This window comes from Peromyscus eremicus, chromosome 3 (assembly GCF_949786415.1).
Source record: "Peromyscus eremicus chromosome 3, PerEre_H2_v1, whole genome shotgun sequence".
Classification (NCBI taxonomy): domain Eukaryota; kingdom Metazoa; phylum Chordata; class Mammalia; order Rodentia; family Cricetidae; genus Peromyscus; species Peromyscus eremicus.
The window spans coordinates 34,109,141-34,133,878 of NC_081418.1; the positions used below are offsets into that span (position 1 = coordinate 34,109,141).

At 41.2% G+C, this 24,738-nt stretch overlaps 1 protein-coding gene and 1 long non-coding RNA gene across 2 annotated transcripts in view; both read left to right on the plus strand.

The window, feature by feature from the left end:
* Cped1 (cadherin like and PC-esterase domain containing 1) overlaps window positions 1-24,738 on the plus strand; it is a 273,880-nt gene that overhangs the window by 192,168 nt on the left and 56,974 nt on the right. The gene's annotated exons all lie outside the window — the stretch shown is intronic.
* LOC131906702 (uncharacterized) lies at window positions 628-2,374 on the plus strand. Its single transcript, XR_009378183.1, has 2 exons — window positions 628-989; window positions 2,149-2,374. It is a non-coding gene; the product is annotated as an uncharacterized LOC131906702 (long non-coding RNA).

The following is a 24,738-nucleotide window of genomic DNA, read 5'->3' on the forward strand; positions in this document are numbered from 1 at the left end:
GGTATCATTGTTTGGCTTCCTAGTATCTGGAAAACTGAAGACAAGCATAATTCTAAGGAGATTCCTGTCAGAGAAGACATGGTATATGCATCCACCAAAATTATCAAAAATAAAATAGCAAATATTATAGGTGCTTAGAAGTTTATTGAAGAAGCAAAGTCTTTTGTGAGGCCTTAGGAAATGGAAGAATTATATAGCCTATAAAATTGCTGTGAATACTGTTATCTTAAAATTATCTTAGGGCTGGAGATGAAGCTGGGGTAGAACTTTTGCTTAACATGTGTGAGGCCCTGAGTTTGTTCTCTGGTGCCAGAAAAAAAAAAATTATCTTAAATCTAAAAAGGCTACTGGCACTAGTTTAATCAATCCCGTCAATAGCTAGATTTCTTACCCATTAATTTAAATTGACTAAATTTGTGTTGCCTTTTCTAGAGGAGAAAAGAAATTCTTGACCCAGTTCCCCAAACGCCCACAAAGATGTCAAACTGTAGGGGGTTTGTTTGAACAGTGTACTGAGATATTGTCCTGAAAACCATCCTGCTCTGCCTGTAATCTCTCTGGTGCTTCCTGATTCCCGAAACTGGGCCAGTCCTTGAGCAGAGCGGATTAGCTCTGTGGCAGATCCATTCATCATTCTAGATGTAATCTTCCAGGTGGTCAACAAAACTGGCAGGATTTCTCTCTTGTGCTGAACGGAGTTTTCAAAATTGACGAACTTGGTGTTAAACCGCCAAATCAGTAATACGCTTCTTACCGATTAGACTCAGTACTGCAAAGGAAAGAGCAGGGCTGTAAGTGTGGACAACGCTGTGGTGGAACACTGACGAAGCAGGAACGGTTGTCAGAGACCGTGTAGCTGTGGTGGTGGGTCTTACGTGAGCAAAAATGTGTGTGATAAAACCTGGAGTCAGAAAAGGTTTCTATTGGAGCTTAACTGCAACAGGAAACAGCTTATCACTTTGAAAGGAAAAACCCTGAAGACCAGTGTGGTAAGAGTGGTTGAACAAGGGAGAAGGGGACATGGGAAGAGAACGGAAGGGTAGACCAGGACCGGATGCTGCATGCTTCATAGCACGCCACAGGAGAGTTAGGTTTCACCCCATCACATCTGGAGGTGCCCGAGTCATCACGAGTCCTAAATTAAGCTTGTGTATTAATCAGGTCAGCCCAAAGCACGAAACGCTCTGAGACCTTCAAATGGTTAATTGAACTGTAGGAATTGCTTATACAGGCGACACAGGGCCAAGAAACAAGACAGAGAAACAGCTGGGATTACAAAGTCTGCAGCACACTGAAAAGAAAAAGCCATGAGCCGACTCTTCAGGCTCCCTTATCAGTGCGGCTACAATGTCAAGAAATGCCCGTAGATTCCATTACCTTATTTTATTGTTCAGATTGAGCAACCAGACATTATGTCTTTCTTGATATGATGCAATGAAAAAGTAGATAAAATCATTCAACTAAATGTGTTTATGTATTGTTAAGCTCATAATTCAGACCACTCAATGATTTATCACACATAAATACTATAAGAGTACCTTACAAACTGCACATTTACTGTGTTAAAATTCTCTAATGCTGGATTAAGGAATTATTTTTTCTAAATTTGATAATGTTTTAGGTACATTAAAATTACTATTAGCAATACTTATTTCTATGTAAGATAGCGTAGCATCTTGAAATGGCTTTAAAGTGATTTGATGATCATCTTAGATTAAGGAGTAAGGGTTTGGCTAAAACAAGGTTGTCCATATGCTGATAAATGTTGGAAATAGATGCCCAATATGCACTTAATATATTCTTGTTCAATTGAAGCTTTCTCAAAAAAAAAAAAGACATTAAAAACAAATTATGTGGACGAGTAACACTCCCTAAGAAGGGTTTATAAGTAACCAGAAAGGGTGGTGCACACCAGTCACCCCAGCACTCAGAAGGGTGACCTCCAAAAGAGGATTGTGAGTTTGAGGAAAGGTAGGCTCATTTGTGAGAACAGGTGGAGATCAGGGAAAAGGGAAAAAGAGAATATGTCCAAGCTTCTAGGAATGAAGTATATAACTTTTAGCTAAGAAAACCAATGCACAGATCCAAAGCTGGGCAGCAATTGCTTTGGTCTCTCTCTGTCATCGTCTATGTGTTTGCTTACCCCAGAAACAGCTGAAAGAGTCATGGCTACATCTTCCAGCAGAATCTAGACATTCCAGTCTCTGGTGTCCAAGCACACCCTAACTTCTAGCATCTTCATGCTCCATAGCAGCTTTATTCACTAAAGGGATGTACTCCAAAGCCAGTGTGAAAAGCCCCATGAATTTAATGAAGAATTGTCAGAAAGAAATAATTTCATTAAAATGTTGTATAACTTGTGAACAATCAATAACTTATCCATAAGGTTTGTGCGTGTGTGTGTGTGTGTGTGTGTGTGTGTGTGTGTGTGTAGAGAGAGCCTTGCACAGTAGGCAAGCATGCACTTCTGAGCCACATTCTTAGCCTCTCATTTAAGTCCTCATAATTTTTAGAAACGAGGTTAATTCTACTTGTATTCTTATTTTGATTTAAATTTTTCTTTTCACGTAAATTGTATTTATTATCTCTTTTTAAACCATCTTACCTGTATTCATCCAGAAATTGATGCAAATATTTGTTTACTTTTCACAAATGTAAATACTTATTGGTAAGTTAAGTACTTATTGACTGCCTTTTTGGCATAAAATATAGAATAGACACCAAGCAGTACCAATGAATGGGAATCAGGCAGCAAACAGAACCACAAAAATCTTCTCATCTGAAAGAGATGTGGGTTGAAGAGACAGTTAAAACATTTGGACAAGTAAATATATGCTGTGTTATCTAATAAACCCCATGAAGCAAAAATTCAACATGAAGAAAAGGCAGCCAAGAAAGGAGGCTATGTAGTAGATGGTCAGAGAATCCCCTTTGGTGGGGTGGCATTTGCGCAGAGATCTGAAAGAAATGGGTCAAGGGCTGCATTTATCTGGAACCTGGTGGCATGTATGGAAGGCCTGGGCAAATACATGCCGGGACTGGAGGAAGAGGCAGTGAAGGGTGTGGGGTTATGCAGAGACAAGAGAAAACTTGCAGATGTGATTTTGTTGGTGAGAGGCACAGAGTACTGGCTTTTGAGAATAAACATAGCACAGTCAAAATTAGTCCCTAAAAAGATACATTTTATAAGTAACAGTTGAGTTCTCAACCCTAAACAGGACATAATATACCACTCTCTTTAAGACTCAGAAACATCATGGAAGAGAGAATACAAAGAATGTAAGAGCCAGAGAAGAGCTGTAGAATGCTGTCTTCTGGGCATGATGCAGCCGAAGTAGCCATGACCTCACAGCAGCTTTGGCTTCCTGCAATGGGTATTCACAAAATCTGGCCTATCAACAGTCGATCATGAATGGGGAGAAATTAAGCCAGCTTTATCACTCCTATGGATCCTGATGGACTCTGAGACAGGCCAGTCATTGTCTTCCAATATGTACCCACTGAGGAGACCACCTTACCCCCAGGGGTAGTTGCAAATCTAAGGCCACAGAGATGCCAGTGGTCAAACTCAGTGGACCTCAAGAAAAGAATAAGCAAACAACATGAGCAAAGTCGTGAATGAGAAAGGGGATTGTGAGGAGGACATACAGGTAACAGGAGTAGGAGGGAGACTAGAGAGAGAGTGTAACTATCAGAATGCACACCATGAATATGTAAAATTATCTAAGAACAGATTTCATTAAAGTTTTAAAATATTTAATTATAAGACACAATATGTTCAGTAAATTAAATGAGACAAAAATTAAAAATTTTCCACTTTCAGATCCTTGTTTTCTAAATACTAAACTCTCTCTAATCTCATTATTTTCAGTGACTAATTTCAGTTCTACCATTAAAGACATGATGTTGGTCTAGACTTGGAAAAACTAGAAATTAAATATAAATCGTGTGATACTTAAGAAAATCATTTTGTGTTCTCCACTTTTATTTCCTTGTACCAGGTAGCTTCTCTTGAATGTCAGTGTCTCTCAAATACTGAAAATGAGGCCAGGTATGACTTGCTCTACAACATGGAGCAAGCAAATGAGCTCTGAAGCCTGAATGTGTTGACATATTAAACTTTGGTGAAGTCATATGAGTTCAATTACAAATTAGTTTACACAAGTCACACATGTACAAATCGGATTTTCCATATGCACAAGTCACTGCTGAGTTTCAGAATCTGCCTGGTTTGCCTTAACTATTATATTATTGTTCCTTTAGCTGGCAAATATCAAGTCCAGGTGGAGATGAGAACATGTGGCTATAGAGAAAAAGAGAAGTAAAATTTCCACAAATCTCAGAGGATAAGTACTGGGAGAGGGGGATAAAAATCACACACACACACACACACATGAGTGTCTGTGTAAATGTGTGTGTGTGTGTGTGTGTGTGTGTGCATGCACTCATGCACATGTGTGCTCATGCATATGGAACCCAGAGTTCAATCATGAGTGTTATTCCTCAGCCACTGTCCACCTTGTTTGTTGAGACAGAGTCTCTCACTTGTGACATGGGCTCCCAAAGTAGGCCAGCCAGCTAGCCAGTGAACCCCCGTGAATCTCTGTCTTCTCCCCAGTACTGAGATTTTAATCACACACAACCATGCCTGGCTTTTTTCATGGAAAACATTTAGGAAACAAACTCAGGTTCTCTTGTTTATGGGACACTTTACCTGCTGAACCATCATGTGGTTGGTACTTATTTTCTAGTTTTCTGAGACTAGAGAAACATCATGTCTTTAAAGGTAGAAAGCCAAAGTCATTTGTGGGGGAGACTACAAGACATCATTGACCCACTGGCAGGCTCTCAGGCACGTTACATTTATTGCTTCTCATATTTACTGATGATGCTGCCTCAGCCAGACACCCTTCCTCTCACTCACTTCGACCAGACCTTCAAAACCATCTCGGAGGTCATAGTCTCTGAGAAGTCTCACATCCTGGCAGAACATTGCTCTGTAACTCATTGACCGTGTGGACAGAAAAGCCAATATGATTCAGTATTACCAAGGAAGGCTATGGTTAGTTTCCACACCAGAGCAAAGTAGTAAATGAGACTATCTTGGAAAACTGTATGTGCTGTAGATGATTGATTGATAAATAAAGCTGCTGATTGGCCAGTAGCCAAGCAGAAAGTATAGGTGGGACAAGCAGAGAAGAGAATTCTGGGAAGTGGAAGGCTGAGGCGGGGAGGCACTGCCAGACGCCACGAGAGATGTAAGGTACCAGTAAGCCACAAGCTACATGGCAACTTATAGATTAATAGAAATGGGTTAATTTAAGATATAAGAACAGTTAGCAAGAAGCCTGCCATGGCCATACAGTTTATAAGACATATAAGTCTCCGTGTGTTTACTTGGTTGGGTCTGAGAGGCTGCGGGACTGGTGGATGAGAGAGATTTGTCCTGACCGTGGGCCAGGCAGGACCAGGAAAACTCTAGCTACATGTATGCTTGCCTAACTCCAAGATTACTGGGGTTTCGTTAACATGGAGATGTAGTCAAGTGTGCTAGGGATCTGTCTTGGCGCTAAAGCCATTGTCCCCGAACGCACAAGGCCATGGGTTTGATTCCAAACATCATAAGGAGCAAAGAAAAAGTGGGTGGAGGCCACATGTAGTTATCACACATTCTTGCAGCTCTCAATGCAAGAAAGAAATGTATCAGAATACAGACTTAGATCAGTTTAAGATCTTTAGGGATGTCCTTTTTTTTGTACCACCTCCAGTCTACATGCAACTGACTGGCTACTTAGCTTTTCCACATCTTTAATACCTTTTGGGGGTTTTTCCTCTACTCTCTCAATTAGACTTCTGACATGCCGTCTCTCTACATCTAGCTTCATGCCTCCATAGGCAGTGATCTTCCTAAGGTGCAAATACGGTCCCATTTGTCCATAACCCTCTTTCCCTCTCTGTCTTCAGGGTAGAATGTAATGTAAGAGTGACCCACTGTTCAGGTCCCACCTGGTCCTCATCTTTGGGACTGCTGTGCTGTACTAGTTCTCTTAATTCACTGTCTCTTCGCAAATGCTGCCCCTCTGTCTGAACACATCTTTTCTTTTCTTCCTATCAGAACATTCTGGTGAAGTTCACCTCTCTTACACTCTAGCCCTTAGAAGTCAGACTGGGTGTGAGGTCAGTCCTTCAGACTTCCTCACATCACCTGCTCCTACCTACTTGCCTCAGTTTCTTTCTGCTGCTGTGACAAAATACGTTAGGCATCATAATGTAGAAGCAACAGAGATTTGTTCCTACAGTCAGTAGATTCAGTGTCTGGTGAGGGTCTGTTACATAGACAGCATTTTTCTACCCCATCCTCACAGTGTAAAAGGTGGAAAGCATGCATACTGTGGCAGAGGAGACAGAGGGACCAGGAAACTCTCTGACACCTCTTTAACCAGGGTATCGATACTCTTCACCTGGATGTAGCCCTCTTGGATTCATTGCTTTGCAGAGAGTTCTTAATGCCAAAGACAAAGATTCTGTTTCAACATGAATTTCAGATGGACAGGAGTATTTAAACCCCAGTGATGTCACAGAACACCCTTGACACTGTGTCTCCTAAATATGGCAGGGAAGGTACACCCATTCTACCTCAGCAATATGGCTGATTAAACAAGACCTGAACAATGACAATGTTAATAGACATGCCGATGTGGAAGCAGTAAAGTAGTTAAGCACTTGGAAAGGTAATAGTTAAGCACCCTGACTTTTACTTGTGTATGATCAACAACCAATGAGTTGTCCTGATGTGTTTGAAGTTCTTACTACATGTTTGTGAAATAAAATCTACAAATGGGCTCTGTCCTAGGAGCTATCCATTTATCGAGTTTTTCAAGTATAAAAACATGGAGAAAAATAAGGCATTTTCCTATACCTCTGCCTCCCTTACTACCAAAAAAGATTTGTGGTTTTCTTTTTTTTTTTAAATTAGGAAGAAATTTTCAAGATTCTATTAAAGTATTTGTTATATTAAAAATGAGCATTTCTATTTGAAATGCATTGGTTTTTCAAGGGATGCTGTTGAATTGAAACTGGGGACACTTTGTATGGCATGAGCTACATATAAAGCAACAGCTATGTGCAATCTGGGCTTGTGCTTTCTACTCTCCTTCAGGTCTCCAGACCCTTTGGGATGGTTAAATGCCTGTGGCTTTCTGGCTGCCAGTAGGGCAAAACAGAACAGCTCTAATTTATTCAAATTTGGGTGGCTGTTGGTTGCATGCCTCTGTGGTTCCTTTTCATTGAGTTTTGGGTCCAAAACTCTGGGAGGTACATCAGTTTCAGACCTCAGTCAAAATATATTTTTAATTGGCAAACTCATGTCAGAAATTGAGAAAGATGTTACAAAGGAAAGAGAAAAAGGCTTTGTTCAAGCAATTCAGTTTATACAGTTCCTTCTGTCTCATTTTCCTGGCTTAATAACAAAATAGAACCATGATTAGGTCCACCATAAATATTTTACTTAAAATGTCTGATCTGTCTGGATGGCAGCAACAAAAACTCTTTATAGACAATAAGAAATGCTATAAGCTAGCTTTTACAGATACACTGAAAATGTCTTGTGAGGCAATCCTGTTTCTGCTATGATGAGAGTCAGAAGCAGGGGAGAATGAATGTGTCAAGGGGAAATTTTACTAAGCCTCAATATTATATTCAATTTTGCAAATAATAACCATCACACCCGTGGGCCATTTTCTAAATATGATTGGCACCTTCCTATGTCATATCTCTTGTCTTCAGTTTTTCTTCTTCCTCTCTTACAGCAAGCCATCATGTAATAATGTTTACATCGTGGATGATATCTATGGCTTGATGGCTTTGTATACACACTTTCTGGAATCAAACAAGAAATTCCCCAAACAGAGACCTTATCACATTCTTTGTACACTTCACAGAGCTTAGTATTGGGCAAAAAAACCACTTGCTACATTTAATGTTAAAATGTGAATGACTATAGTCAGACTTCGTGGGAGAGAGTAGAGCAGACTAATATTTATTTAGAAATCAGTGCAGTGGGAGAAGAATGAAAGACTACAGGGATTTGAAATGGGAATTGCCTTTTTATTTTGTCCATGTCTAAATGTAAAACACATACATTAAAAATCAATCAATCAATCAATCAACAGCCATCCCTAGTAACAAAGAGTGAATATAAGGAAGTTATAGAATAAACAGAGCAGGTGGGACTTCTGCTCTTCAGTTGAGAAGCAAAGCCTTTTTCCTCAACGCCTTGACAACTTGTCACCCATCAACACCACGTACTTTCTGGGATCTTGATCAAGTCAAACCATTCTGAAACACCAAAGTACTTTCAAAAGCTAGATCGAGTTTCCTTGTGGGGCTAGAATCTGACCAAACATATATAGAACTCAAGAGGGGTTAATTTGTATTCTGTTCTGATCTCTTTCATTTATCATTGACTAACTTGACAAAGGGCTGAGACACACAGAGACATGGAATGTCTGCTTACCCAGAAAGACCTCTGCTGACTCAAGTTTGTGGTTTATATTCTAGCTATTGCCATGGTTCATTTCTATTTGTTTTTACAATGCATATGAACAAATGTTCAATAAAAAAATTAAAAGAAAAAAAACCAAAAGTGAAATGTGAGAACTGTTGCAGTGGCCAACATTTATTGAAGATACTAAACTACACAATGGAAAATATGAACAGTCTGGATACTTTAGCTGAGAAAAACAAACCACAGACAGTACTCTGATGCCTTTAAGGCTTGTTTGGTGGATGTAACGCTTTCCTTTCTTTTGTTCCAAGACTCCTATGGGGTCATTTTAACTCATAATGTCAGAGACACACTAATTCAATTTATTTTTTAATTTCTTTTTCTTGTTGATTGTCTGAAATTTTCATCAATGACATAGTGTGTTCCATGATCTCTGAGACTCCAGAGTGGGCCACAGATAAATGGAAGGACCAAAGGACCAAGACACAGGGCAGAGGCAAGGCAGAAGACACAGGAAGATGATGCCATTTCCAGATCATCCACTGCCAGCTATGGGGCTTGACTGGGTACTTCACACATATTGCCCCATAAAAAACCCATGGTGCATTATTAACTCTAGAGGTTGTAGATGGTCAGTAACTTGTCCAGCATTAACAGTGAACATCTAAAGCTCCTTTGGATGTATGCAACATTTCAACTTCTGCATTTTAGCTGTGAAATCAGGCTATTAGAGAAACCCCCTGAAATAAATCAGATGCATTTTATTATTGTAGTAATTGCTAGAGTTGAACATATGGACCTGCACTACACATAGACAAGAAAGTATTGACTATATGTAGTAAATGGAAGTCATAAAAATTGTTTGAAGCACTACCTGGATAATACTGACTTAAAGTAATTTAATTACCACAGACCAACTATAAATTTGTCCATTTTTCAGGCCACTGAAGCAAGGCATGCATTGTGTCCACACATAGCAACAGTGACATATGATTGTTCTAATTACCAGCTGACATGGTTTAGAGTTTTGCTTTTCTGTTAAATCTGTTGAGTTTGTCAAGTAGGTAGGTCTCAATGTTCACTTTAACATATGTATTATGCTATGGATAATAGAAGTGAATTTGAGGAGGGGGCTGTATTTTGGAACTTTCTAACATCTCTTAAAAAAAGTGAGCTTTTAATGTTATAGATTCATTACCAAAAAAAAACTGGAATGATTTTAGGTATAATTTTCATTAGCTTGTCTACAAAATATTGCTTTTTCTCCTTAGTGTATTACAATGTGCAAAACACAATCCCGTTTTATTGACTAGTCTATTAATTCTTTCAAAATAAGCGATACAAAATTAAATATATGAAGTTTCACATCCATTTAGAGATACCAAACAGAGATAACTGTAAGATTGACCCAGAAATCCTTATAGAAAGTTAATAACCTGAGTGGTAAGACACATACATGATTTTTAAACATCTTTCTTTGTTTCTTCCATGTTTTAACAACCAGATTTGTCTCAAAGCTCATGAGAGCAGCTTTTGTTATGGAACAGCACGTAGCAAAACAAAGAATTGCTTTTCCTAGTGATGGGATGTATATCAACACACCAATGTCACTAATCCAAGAGGGTGTGTGTGTGTGTGTGTGTGTGTGTGTGTGTGTGTGTGTTAGGGTTTCTATTGCTACGATGAAATACCATGACCAAAGAGCAAGTTGGGGAGGAAAGGGTTTATTTGGCTTATACTTCAGCATTGCTGTTCATCACTGAAGGAAGTCAGCACAGGAACTCAAAACAGGGCAGGATCCCAGAAGCAGGAGCTGATTCAGAGGCCGTGGAGGGAAGCTGCTTACTGGCTTGCTTCCCCTGGCTTGCTCCGCCCACCTTCTTATAGAACCCAGGACCACCTGCCCAGGGATGGCACCACCCACCATGGGCTGGGTCCTCCCCGTTGATCACTAAATGAGAAAATGCCTTACAGCTGGATCTCAAGGAGGACTTTCCTCAGCTGAGGCTCCTTCCTCTGATGACTCCAACTTGTGTCAAGTTGACACACAAAACTACCCAGTACAGTGTGTGTGTGTGTGTGTTACATACACTTGAGTGTGCATGCACACAAGATGCAGAGGCTAAAGAGGACATCAAATGTCTTCCTATGTAGCTTTTCACATTCTTTCTTTCTTTCTTTCTTTCTTTTTTTTTTTTTTTTTTTTTGGTTTTTTCGAGACAGGGTTTCTCTGTGTAGCTTTGCGCCTTTCCTGGAACTCGCTTTGGAAACCAGGCTGGCCTCGAACTCACAGAAATCCGCCTGGCTCTGCCTCCCGAGTGCTGGGATTAAAGGTGTGCGCCACCACCGCCCGGCCTTTTTTTTTGTTTTTTTGAGACAGGGTTTCTCTGTGTAGTTTTGTGCTTTTCCTGGAACTCGCTTTGTAGACCTGGCTAGCCTAGAACTCACAGAGATCTGCCTGCCTCTGCCCCCCCCCCCCAGTGCTGGGATTAAAGGCGTGTGCCACCACCGCCCTCTTCACATTATTTCTGTGAGGCATGCTCTCTTGCTAAGCAGGAAACTGGTATGTTTCTGCTAGGCTGATGACCAACAAGTTCCTGGGCTCTGCCTATCTCTCAACCCCACAATGTGGGGGTTACAGACAAGCACAGCTATACCCAGCTTTCTATGTGAATGCCGGAGATTAGAATTCAGGTCTTCATTCTTGGGCAGGAGGCACCCTTACCCAATGAGCCATCTCTCTACCCTGAATTTTGTTTAAATTGGTCATATTAGTTCAACAGAGGGGTATACATGATACATATATTCAAAGCTGAGACTATGAATGTTTACGTAAGTGTTTAAGTAAATGTTTACTTTGGGGCCAAATATGGACGATTTTGAACAAGCTGTGGACCAACCATGACTAAACTCACCTCAAGAATATTTTACTTGTCCCTCCCTAATCATAACCAAAAAAGCAGAAGAAATTTTCCCACGTGTCTAAGAAATCAGGACTTCCAGACAAGCTATGAATTTTGCAGATAATATTTAGCTTTAAACATAATGAATAAATTAAATAAATGTGAGGGGTTGTGCTTCTTTTAAAAATGCTACCCCAACTTATTCCTGGTGCCTTCCTCAAGCTGGACTGGTGTTTGGTCTGAACGTGTGTTCTCATGAGCACACTATAAACTGGCCTCGGGGAAGCGGGGTTTTCTTGAGTACAGGAAGCCTCCTTGTGTTGCTTGGCAGTTTTTCTCATGTGTGATGAACACATAAAGGGACCGCATGGCTGAGGAGGATGCTTTCCTAGAAGTTGGGTGGTGGGTGGATGTGGGTCTGATGTTTGAGGAGGCCAAAGTAAACCTTGTTGTAAGGCGGGCCTCGCGGTAGAGCATTCTTTTGCCAAGCATGTCATTCAGTTTTCAGAAGTAATTTAGCTGCTTTGGGATGTGGGGAAGGGAGGGGGGTTTGGCTATTGGCTGCTGGAACAGTCCTGGTGAATAAATAGTGGAAAGAAGAGCATTGTGAGCAATCTATTGCTGGGAGCTGAGGGGGTGGGTGGGGGTTTGCAACTTTAGTCTACTCAGTTGGCGCTGGTTGTATGCAGTCAGTCACAGGCCACAAGAAAGCTGCACGCAGGCCGCTGTGCAGCAAGTGGGCAGCCTCCACTTCCTTCTGGCTGCTTGCAACCGGCCGGTGAGGGCTAATCAGTAGCTTTTGAGAAAGAGCACGATTAATAAACCCCCAAAATGCTCTTCTCTGATTAAAGCAGCAACCGTGTGGCAAAACCTATTAGAGCTTCATAAGAGACCGTTTTCCTGGAGAAAATAAATTATTAAAGGGCAGATTTGTCAGTATTGTAGGAAAACAGATCTGGCTGGACAAGTCCTGTCTCCCAGCTGTGAGGATTAAATGGGAGTCTGGGGACATGTTAAATTTAGAGCAGGACATGGTTATAAGACAGCAGGGGAAACACTGTTACTGAAGGCCACAGCTCTCTCCGCCAAATCCACATTGATTTTCAAAGGCTGAAGAGAGACGCTTGCAGTTTCCAGTACTTTCCACATAGACACAGAAGAATAAGAACAGATGAGGCTGAATTGAGAATGCTTTTTCTTCCTTTCCTTCCTTCTTCCCTTTCTCTATCCCTCCCTTCCTCCCCTCATCCCTCTCTCCCACCCTCCCTTTCTTCCTTTCTTTTTCTGTCCATTTTTAAAGCTCTTTCCAGGAGTCTAGATCTTTAGAGCAAGACATCCTCAATAAGAGTTGAAAACGCCTCTCAGCTGTCTTTACTCCTTAGCCTTGACTGAACCCAGTTTTCTGTTTGTGTAAGTTTATTGCTGTTTAATTGTATCAGATATAAATAAATGCTTGCTTCTCCAGGCTTGCTTACTAAAGAAAGTAAGGCATTTTGGAAAAGTCATTCAGCAAATTGTCAGCTAATAGAGCTGTGGTTTTCATTCTCGTTGTTTTGGTTTGGTTTGGTTGTTGTTGTTCCTTTTGTTCATTGGCTATTTTTTTCCCTTGTACCTAATATACCCTGGAGCTGCTGAGACAGAACTCCCAAATTTTAAAGTACTAGCAAATTAATGCATTGATTTTCATTTTAAAATTTCTCACTATGGACCCCCTTATTGTCTCGTCTATACCATAAATGTTTATTGACCAAGTCCAGTGGGTGCTATCCAAAGAAGTGGTTTCTGGGATGCAGACCCAACAGAGGATGCTGCTAATGCTTCTACTATGCCCACTGTTGAACAATAAAGTCACTATGTAGGGCAATCTTAACTGCCCTAGGAAAACACTAATGTTTTTTGAAGTTATAAGAACTTTGTAATTTATAGAAGCTGATTCAATTTTCACAATATGAAGGAAGCAAAGCACAGAGAGGATTAGAGCCAAGGTCACACAGCGAGTGATTGGCAGAGCTAGGATTTAATTCAGGCAGAGCTGTTCGGAGTTGAATGTGTATGATTGAAGGAAGGGAGACAGAGAGATGGGGTAGAGGGATGCTGAGAAAAATGTTGAGAGTTCACAAGGAATACAGATTACAGCTACTGTGAGAAACACAACCTGGCCCAACCTTCCATGCATAGAAACTAGATGTACAGAGCTTGAGGCTGAGCCTGAGCACAGGAGCAGGGAACCACACAGCCGTACGACCTCGTCTTTAGAGCATACGAAGTTGATTGTGGGTGACAAGGCCTGACTAGAACACTATGCAAAATGAAAACCTTACGGGTCAAGTGCAGAAGTGCTGTTTTCATCTAATAACTACGGGAAAGAGCTGATTTCATTTCTGGGGTGGCAGGATGGGGTTTGCACCTAAGGCTGAGGCCAACACTGTGCCACAGCCTCTTTTCTTCAGTCCTAGGGATGGAACCCAAAAAATCAAAGCAACTTGGGGAGGAAAAGGCTTGTTTATTTATTTATTTATTTGGTTTATGCTTCCTCATCATTGTTCATCATTGATGGCAATCAGGACAGGGACTCAAGCAGGACAGGAACCTGGAGGCAGGAGTTGATGCAGAGGCCATGGAGGAATGCTTACAGGAAGCTTGCTCATCCTGCTTTCTTACAGGATCCAGGACCACCAGCCTAGGAATAGCACCACACACAATGGGCTGGGACATCCCCCATTAATCACCAAGTAAGAAAATGCCCTACAGCTGAATCTTATGGAGATATTTTCTTAATTGAGATTCCCTCCTTCAGATAACTCTAGCTTGTGCCAAGTTGACATAAAACTAGCCAGCACAAAGAGTGCTTGAGGAGAGAAGTTATTGTGTGAAATACATGGTGGATTCAGCAGAGTGTTTCATTATTTAAAAAGGGGGGTGGTTGCTGAGGTATGGCATATGCTTGGCATGTGTGAGGTCCTAGGTTAGACTCCCAGCTCTTCAAGAAAAGGAAAGAAGAACAGATGGAGAGAAGGATGGAAGGAAGAAAGGAAGGGAGGGAGAATAAGGTAAGTAGGGAGCATCCTGGAAACCCAAGCACTGTGAGGTAGAGGCAGGAGGATGGGGAGTTTAAAGCCAGCCTTAGCTGTATTGTAAGTGCCAGTCCAGCCTGATGTATAAGAAAACCCATCTCAGTGAAACAAACAAGCGGAAACAAAATTTCAACTGTAAAGGAAAGAAAAGGCCAAATAGCCAAGCATAGTGGTCCATGCCTGTGATCCCAGTACCCAGAAGAGAACCACAAGTGCCTGGCCAGACTGAACTACATAGTAAGACCTGTTGCAAAACCAACATCAACCTCCCCTCAAACCCCCAGTTCTACAGAGGCTGGCATCTGCCAACCAGGCCATCTCAGGGGACTGTTAAGCAGCCCGACGAGCCTGCGAGCCTTAATCATGTATTGTCCAAATGCCAGCTCCTGGGTACCATGGGCCTATGCCTCTCTCGAGGCTTTCTATAATAGTTCTTAAATGAAAGCCCAGTGTTAATAATTCCACCCATGAACTTTCTTGGGTGCACAAGCTGATTCTACCTAAAAGATGAGTGTATCCGATCCATTTTCCTTGCCACTCTCTGTGGATGGCGGGTGCGAGCAGAGCGGGCCACTTCTGCCTGATTGAAAGCATCTGCAGTACATTATCCATGGTGTTGTTCCCTCATTGTCCTGATGCATGCTATGGGAAGCACTGCCCAATGCTGCTCATGTCTTCTCCGTGCAGCCTTCTTACTAGTCTCCGGAATTCAGAAAACCATGGCATTCCTTTGTTGTGTTCAAGTGTTGTGCCTCAGTCTCCTCCCCTGGTTCTGGTGCTGCACTTAGCTACAGTTACCCACTGCCATGATAATTTAACAGATGTATGTTGTCAGGATGAGTCTCAGGGGTCTGTCATAACTTCTCAAGGGGATTTGATTTCAAGTTCATTTCCATCAGTAAGAGAAAAATGAGATCTCTGTTAGGTATTTCCCAGTTTCGTGGCACAGTCTTTCGGAGTTCAGCACAAACTAGAAAGTACATTTCTATGAAACAAAAATAAAGTTGGGATTTTCACTGTTTGCTGTCTTACCCACCGAGGAATAGTGGTATCCTGGATCATAAAAAACAGTAATGACCAATTTAGCAAATACAGATGAAATGCCAGGGGATAACTCTGCAGTCTGCTTACCTAAACATGCTGAAATGTGCAGAAATGCCATGGGAATTATTGTTTCGAAGTAGGAGTTTGGGGTATTCTTGCTGGGTTTCTGAGAAGAAGCCAACAAGAGTCTCAAGAAGCCATTATCGGCACGGCACTGGCTTCCTGTGATTGACAATGGGGACCCACACCAGGAGTGTAGCAATAAGACTGAATACCTTGGAGAAATATTTAATTCCCTGCCTGATTCAAACCTTGCCAACCAAATTAATTTAGCTAATAAGTATGCTTTAAATATTTTCATTGGGTATATTTTCTTTTTGTGAGTTTTAGGAAAGTCTGAAATGTAAGAATATACAGTTTCTTTTACAGTGTGCATTATAGTAAAAAGGAGACTAGGAACCACATATAATTTTTAAAATCTTATATGTTTTTAAAAAATAAAATTTTTTTAAATTTCCATTTTTTTAATTTAAAAATCCTATGAATTTTTTTTTTAATTTTTATTTTGCAATACAATTCAGTTCTACATATCAGCCACAGATTCCCTTGTTCTCCCCCCTCCCGCCCCCCTCACCTTCCCCCCAGCCCGCCCCCCACTCCAATCTCCTCCAGGGCAAAGCCTTCCCCACAGACTGAGATCAACCTGGTGGACTCAGTCCAGGTAGGTCCAGTCCCCTCCTCCCATGCTGAGCCAAGGGACCCTGCATAGGCCCCAGGTTTCAAACAGCCAACTCATGCAATGAGCACAGGACCCGGTCCCACTGCCTGGATGCCTCCCAAACAGATCAGGCCAATCAACTGTCTCACCCACTCAGAGGGCCTGATCCAGTTGGTGACCCCTCAGCCATTGGTTCATATTTCATGTGTTTCCGTTTGTTTGGCTATTTGTCTCTGTGCTTTATCCGACCTTGGTCTCAACAATTCTCTCTCATATAAACCCTCCTCATTCTCGCTAATTGGACTCCCAGAGATCCACCTGGGGCCTAGTCATGGATCTCTGCCTCCAGGTCCATCAGTAGTTGGATGAGGTTTCTAGCACGACAATTAGGGTGTTTGGCCATCCCATCACCAGAGTAGGTCAGTTCGGATTGTCGCTCGACCATTGCCAGCAGTCTGTTGTGGGGGTATCTTTGTGGATTTCTGTGGGCCTCTCTAGCACTTTGTTTCTTCCTATTCTCATGTGGTCTTCATTTACCATGGTCTCCTATTCCTTGTTCTCCCTCTATGTTTTTGATCCAGCTGGGATCTCCCACTCACCCAAGCTCTCTTTCCCTCGACCCTCGCCCTTCACTACCCCCACTCCTGTCCAGGCTGTTCATGTAGATCTCATTCCATTTCTCTGTCGTTGGGCGATCCCTGTGTCTTTCTTGGGGTCCTGTTTTCCAGGTAGCCTGCCTGGTGATGTGAGTAGCAGTCCAGTCATCCTTGTTCCACATCTAGTATCCTGTTATGAGTGAGTACATACCATGTTTGTCTTTCTGAGTCTGGGATACCTCACTCAGGATGATTTTTTCTAGATCCATCCATTTGTCTGCAAACCTCATGATGTCATTGTTTTTCTCTGCTGAGTAGTATTCCATTGTGTATATGTACCACATTTTGTTTATCCATTCTTCAGTTGAAGGGCATCTAGGTTGTTTCCATGTTCTGGCTATTACAAACAACGCTGATATGAACATAGCTGAACAAGTGCTCTTGTGGTGTGGTTGAGCATTCCTTGGGTATATGCCCAAGAGTGGTATAGCTGGATCTTGGGGGAGATAAAATCCTATGAATTTTTAAAATTTAGCTACAGGAGTCAAATAAATGTATTAGAGGCCCTGGAGCTAGAGTGACAGTGAGTGGAACATCATGGGTTCTGGAAACCAAATCTGGGTCTTCTACAAGACCAGGAAGTATTCTTAACTACTAACCCATCTCTCCAGCTCCATTTTTAATTTTTCAGTTGTCACATTTAAAAAAATAAAAGAGGGGTGGTGAGAGGCTTGGTGGGTAAAGATACATGTTGTCAAACCTGACAACCCGAGATCAATTCCCAGAACCTACATGGTGGGAGAAGAGAATCACTTCCCCCAAGTTGTTCTCTAATGTCTACAAATACATCCTAACATGCACATGCACACATACTAAATAAATTAATGTAATTTTTAAAGTTTAGAAGTTAATTCTAATAATATATGCTTAAACAAGTACATCTAAAATATGGTAATACAATATGCAATCAATATACAACTATTAATATTTTCAATCTTTCCATATTATCTCCCAAATCTGATGTGTATTTTTTGTTTAAAATAGAGCTCAAGGCAAGCAGCTAAAATATTAAACAGCACCGTTCTAGGCTTTTAACAATTCAGCTATTATGAAGGCTCTTTTTAAATGATAATGAAAATAGTATTTTGAAAACACATGGTTTTTCACAATACCATCATCAGAAGCCTTTAGCCAACTAATTACTTGAGTGTGGTCAGAAAGACACTGATTTTCATATATGATGTTGGATAGGGTGAGGGAGTGCTTAGCATTGGAAAATCTTGGGTTAAACTAATTTTCTTTTGCTTTTCTGCTGGTGAAAACTTGGAGTGCTTGGGGCTATATGTGTACACTTTCTAGTCTTAATTGGTCATGAAATTGTTTTTTCACAGAGCCTCTCTCAGGACTAGCGTTACTATGGAGAATGTTGATTTAAAACCAAAATAAGTGAGGTAGGAATCTGGAAATCAAAAAATAGCAACACTATTTAATAGCTGGTGTGGATTTGTGCATGCACCTTCAGTTAATTCTCCAGTAAGAATCTACCTTTGTTCTTGAACTCTGTGCACTTGGCTGTCTTCTCCAGAAGTTTTTTTTAGTTTCTTGAAAAGAGAGGCAGGACCTAATTCACATTCTTACCTCATATTGGAACTTGGCGGGGTTATCAGTAAGTAAGTGGAATTAATGGGTGGTTTGATAGCAATCGACTTGATGTAGAGATCAGGAGAGCACTGGATTCCTAAGCCAATAGAGGAAACAGCACATCACAAGCTGGGGTTAGTAGGGAAGTGGTGTGAATGGGGTGTCCTCACCACAGGCGCAGCAGCCAAGAGCAGCTTTTCTCAGACGCTCGATGTCAGGGGCTCACACGAGAGAATATCCACATTCAAGGTGCATCTGACGGGGAAGTCAGTGAAGAGAAGGCAGACAGAGCAGGGTCAAGAACAACAACAACAACAACAACAAATAGCATGTTGTGCTCTACACGTGGACATTTCCTTATCTAGCAGATAAACGTTCAGATTTCTAGGAAGATGAGATTTGAAACAAAGGCTGGAGGAGGAGGAGGAGGAGGAGGAGGAGGAGGAGGAGGAGGAGGAGGGAGCAGAGGAGGTGGGATGGGATGGTGGAGAACCAGGAGGTAGGTAAGGAAGAAAACTACCGTGCGCAGATTTCTACTGGGCTACCACAGGGAAGCCAGAGTTTACAGAAATGAATTACTTAAAGAAGAGTGCCCAGGAAGATACCTTCTTCCCAGCTCTTGTGCTGTTTTCCCATATCTAGATAGCGGCAGCTCATCCATGCCCTGCCTGCTATGCATGCCAAGACCCAGCTTCTGAATTCCGTTACAAACGCGTGTGATCAACAAAAGAAACGGATGCTCGGTTTGGTTCTGTCTTTCTTCCTCCCTGGGCTCTCCACCTGTTCTGTAGCTTATAGCTTCTCTTGTTTGAAAACAAATAAATATCCTTGCTTTAAGAATAGAGTTTTTCCTTGACCTGAACACAAAAGAATCCCTCTCCTCTCTTCCACCAATGATGACCATATTTAATGTTAGGTAAAATAGAAACATGGTGAAATATTGAATATAATGAATAAAGTTGAGTATCAATGTAGAGAAATTAATTATATGATAATAATTATAGCCATGGACTGTCCCTAAAAGTCCTAGGTAGATTTGGGGAAAATTCTCCCTATTGAACATTCAGATATTATTGAGAAAAGGCAATTTTCTTCATGATCCCAGAAATCCTCTCCAGAACATGACTTTTGACCTGACGTATTCTTTTAGCATGTCCTTCCAGTGTTTTGGCCACCCAAGGAATGCACCAGGCTAAAGATCAAAGAACTCTGCTGGTTTGCTCTTGGCGGCTGTGCTGTGCCTCTGCTGGAATGAATACTGATGTCTTCATCAGAGGAGCCAGCCACAGGAATAGTGACCAGTCACTGACGATATGAGGAAGTGGCAAGGTTAACATAATCACAGTCTGAAGTTATGTTCTCTGCTTCCCACTGGGGGACAATGGCTGCCTTTCCTGGCAGGAATGTTCTACATTAGAGGATCCAAGCCTAGGAGAGCAATAGGCTATTATTTGGAATTAGTAAGTGTTAGCATATATTTCAGACCTACAGCATCATGTTATAGGATGTACATATTAAAATGGTTACTGTAGTGGAACAAATTAGTATATCCATCATCACACATCGCTATTGACTTTTGAAAGAAAAAGACTGCACAATGTCACACATAGAATCTGAAAACAAGAAGGTAAATGTAGAGAGAGCTAGACCTGATACAGTGGTTAGTTAGCAGGGCTGTGCGAGGACTAGGGTTCAGAGGTACAGGTCAAAATCTGCAAAGCAGCATTTGAATTTTTTTTTTAATCTCTGTTGACACTCCTGACAAATGAGGCAGGGTAGGGAGCTACTGAACTAGGAGAAACCTGACCTGGGGTCAGAAGGTGTTCTGTTTTCTATTGACCCTGACAGCACGCGACAGTAGGGACAGTGGATACGTTTGTTCAGTACATTGATGGATGCCAAACACAGCAAGGCTGTTATGTAGTTGACTCTACTGGTAAAGAATATATTTTCCAAAAAACTTGAACAGTAAGTTTTTATATATGCTTGGTGCCACATTCACTGACTACATTTTTTACTTCTAGAATTATTCCTTCCTTTAAGCCTAGACCCTTGCTAATTTCTGAGACCAGTTGCTCCTATTTTAAGACCTGCTGACTTGTTGCCCATCATAAATAAAGATGACACACCTGGCCCACCACCAGAGGACATGACCTAACCTTTTCAGATCTTTCCTTCTCTTCTCAAGCTTCCATTCCTGTGCCCCAAGGCTCAGCAGATCATTAGCAAGATCAAAGCCAGCTGGTATGAGCCCACAATGTTTCCAATCCTTCTATACCAGTGGATCTCAACATGTGGATCAAGACCCCCTGGGGATTGAATGATCTTTTCACAGGGGTTGCATATCAGATATCCTGCATATAAGGTGTTTACATTACAATTCACAGCAATAGCAAAATCACAGTTATGAAGTAGCAACAAAAGTAATTTTATAGTTGGGGCAGGGGGTCACCATAACATGAGGAACTATATTGAAGAACTGTACTACAGTGTCGCAGCTTTAGGAGGGTTGAGAATGAGTGTTCTATATCATCACAGGTCCCCTGTCTCTTCCCTGAGAAGAGGTGGCCCCCCTCCCTGAGTGGCTAATCCCTTTCTTTCCTCCGAGCTCACTACCTCCTAGCAGCCTCATTCGGCAAGCTCATCTTCATACTCATCCTTTCTCCTGCTTCCTTTCTGTCAATAAGCATTCAAGTCATCTCTGTATTTAAAATAACCCTTTGTCCTTGATTCTCCCGGGGCCACCTCACCATTTTATCCTCTGTTGTCAGCAAGTGTGCAGGGCCTCAGCTTCCAATTCTGATAGTCCAACATTCTATACGACTACAGAGGTCCCCTAAACTGTCCCAGTGTCCTATAATCAAGTCAACTAAGACCTCAATTTCTCTCAGTGTAGACGCCTACAATCCTATGCCCTGATCCTGCACTCCTGATTTCAATGTGCTGGAACTTAGCTTCTTGTCTGAAGGAAATGAGGTCAATGACATTGTTAATGATTTCATAACAGGGCTCTGCAAATAGGCATGATGGAAGTTCAAGAATGGCGAGAACATGGGTTCATGTTTGATTTGGATGTTGAGTGGAAGAAGAATAGGAGGCATAGGAGAATAAGGACATAAAATAAGATGGGAAGTTGTTTGCCAGTTTGGTACAACACGGCAGAGCTAGGCCCGGGTCTGGAGCCATTACTGCAAAGGACCAGAAAGGTGCCATCACCTCACTTCCCCTAGAGCTCCTGATTGTCCATCTATTCCCACCCAGCTCATTTCTCCACTGTCAGGGAGCTGAAGCATGGGTGGGCTCTTACAGAATAGACACGCCAGCATCTACAGCATCTCAGATACACACACTTCTAGATAGAAGCGGCTACCCAAATCCCCTCACATACATAGTGATGCTTCAGCGGTAATCCTTACTCCAGAACTGGAAAGGGGAGCTTAGGATACAAACGAAGGTCTAGCTGAAGAATAGATAACTGTCACAGGAGCCGCAGCCGCGTGTATCCCCCAGAGCAAAGCACAGAGCAAATTACAGAACCTGAGCACTGTCCATGTTGCATTGTCTGTCCTTTGCGGAGCACTGGTCAGTAGCCAAGAGGAGCCCATAAAGAGAGGCACATTATCTCATTTCCCCTGGATACAATACTAGTTTGAAGTAGAAAGAATTATACACAGAAAGTTAAAGCTTCATTAAACCCATGATGCAGGTCAAGTTTCCCCAGCAGCCAGTTCTGCCTCAGGCTAGTGCTAGACATGTAGTCATTTACAGGCAGGAATAATAGAGGCTTATATACTCCTCTCTGCGACATGTGTGGAAGCTTTATGAAGCCATTAATGCTCCCTTCCTGCTGAAACTGGTCAGATAAATATAACCCCAAGAAAGTCATTGCTTAATCTTGATTCAAATGGGGGCCGCAGGCCACCTCCATTAAACACTGGTTTTCTTCTTTGAAATACAGTTCATTATTTATCAAAAAAAAAAAAAGGCTGGCCACATTTATATTCCTGATAATGATTTTATATAAATTTTAAATATTACAAAATTATGTATTAGAATCAATTAACAGGTATAATAATGATTATAACTTTTCTTATGCTTTAAGTTTTTTTCTAAATCTTTGGCTATCATCAAGCATGAAAAGCCTTTCTGTGTTTTATGAGACCATTAGAAACACTGTTCATTATTAATCAGAAACAGAGAAATTAAATAACATTTGTTGCAACTCAGGAATTTATGACTCCCAATTATCTGTCAATAAGGAAAAGCTTCCATTTTTAATAAATTAATGATTTCATTCCCATTTACTTTTTTCCCTGTGAGGAATTCTGAATTCTTTGTTCATTTTTCACACTGTTGTAAGATTTTATGATTATTCCTTAGGTGATATTCAAAGAAAGTCTGTCTCCAGGCACATGGGAATATTCTTTTTTTTTTTCTTACTTTTAGGAGTTTGGAGCACTATATTTTTCACTGCAATTTTTCTCCCAGAAAACTGAGCTTTATATTATGACTGTAATAAATTATTCTTTTAGGAGTTCTGAGATGAACATTGGAATGGCATATGATTTAAAATAAAGAAATAAAACTCACCCTGTTCACATTGCTTGCTTTTCTTAAAACCCACTCAGAGACATTGAGCTGTCATAGTTCCAGGCTTCCAGCTAACATTTTACCAAATCCCAAAACTTTGAAGGAATAGAATCCTGTATGACTTTTTCAGATCAATTACATGTTAAATATCCAGAGACTAAAACTCTCTTTAGCACACAGTTGGGAGCAAGCCCAACACTAAAGTTTCCCTATCCAATTTGTTGGCTTAACCAGGCTGTTGAGAGTTAGCTTTGCGCTGAGCAAGCCTGCAAGTTGGTAGAAAAGCCATGCCTGCAGCTGACTGGGAACTGCTGCACAGCAGCTCTCTGGGGCTTTTGCTCTTAAGCATATCCTATAATCTGCTCCTTTTGTAGGAGACCCGAAACATCACCTTCTGTCTCCCATCTAACTTTGTGTTCAAAATCACCAGACTGCCAAGACATAGCATTTTGCTGGAAAAAAAGGAAAGGAGCCGTGCTGGGTACGTGATTCGGTTAGTCTAGTGCTTGCCTAGGATTCACAAGGCCCTGGGTTTGGTTCCCAGGACCTCATAAACTCAGCATGGCTGATGTACTTGGGAAGTGAGGGAAAGATGATCAGAAGTTCAAGGTCACCCTTGCTTCTGTGGTGAGTTCTAGGTCAACCTAGGCTATATAAAACTTTGCCTCAAAAAAAAAAAAATGAAAGAAAAGAACTGAGCACACAGAAGTGGGACAAAAAGCTTTCCTGGAGATGCCAATCAAAGCAAAATAAATGACATTTCTCATTTAATAAGCCCCAAACAGATCATTAAGAATCTTTGATCTCTAGTTCTCTGAAGAGCAAGCACTAAGTAGGCCAAAATGGGCACTCAGGCATTGTGATTATTAATATCACAAAATGCCTTCGCTTTATGGAAGGGTATTTTGTATAATGGAAGACTTTCCTGACCTGATTAAAATACAACCTCCAATACTTATATTGGTTTTTTTCACATGTAGCACAATATATATTCTTCCTAGTCTTGCCCTAGACGTCATGGTTTAATGTATATGACACATTGTCTGTATACTTTGCTGTTTTAAGTACTGAAGACGATCATTGAAAATTAAATTTACTAACATTGTGTGCTGTCTGAATAATGGCTTTACTATTGACACAAAGAAAAATCACTATAAATGAAGAAATGGATGTGTTTACAGAATAATGATGGTGTCACCTAATCAAAAGAGAAACTTTTCAGCTAATTCAAGCACTAATTATTCATTCCTGGGAGTGATGTCTTAGTTGTGCCAGTAGATGTCTGTCATCTTAAGATGTTTCTTTTGTTTATACTTCAAGAGCTCAGTAAATGGGTAGCAATTGTTTCCATATAGCTTTGTGGTATTTTCTTTTGTTTTTGTCTTTGCTGCCACAGAATAAATGATCCCAAGGGATATTTAAAGTTTTATTTATGTTTATATGTGTAGGTCATGTATGGTGGATATGTATGTATGGGTAACTATAGAAGCTAGAAGAAGATGTTTGTTCCCCTAAAACTAGAGTTACAGGTGGTTATGAGCCACCTGATGTGGGGTGCAGAGTTACTTGTAAGCTGATGTGGGTTCTGGGAATCAACTCAGGTCCCCTTGTAAGAGTAGCACATTTTCTAAACTGCCGAGCCGTGTCTTCAGCCACTCCCTCATTG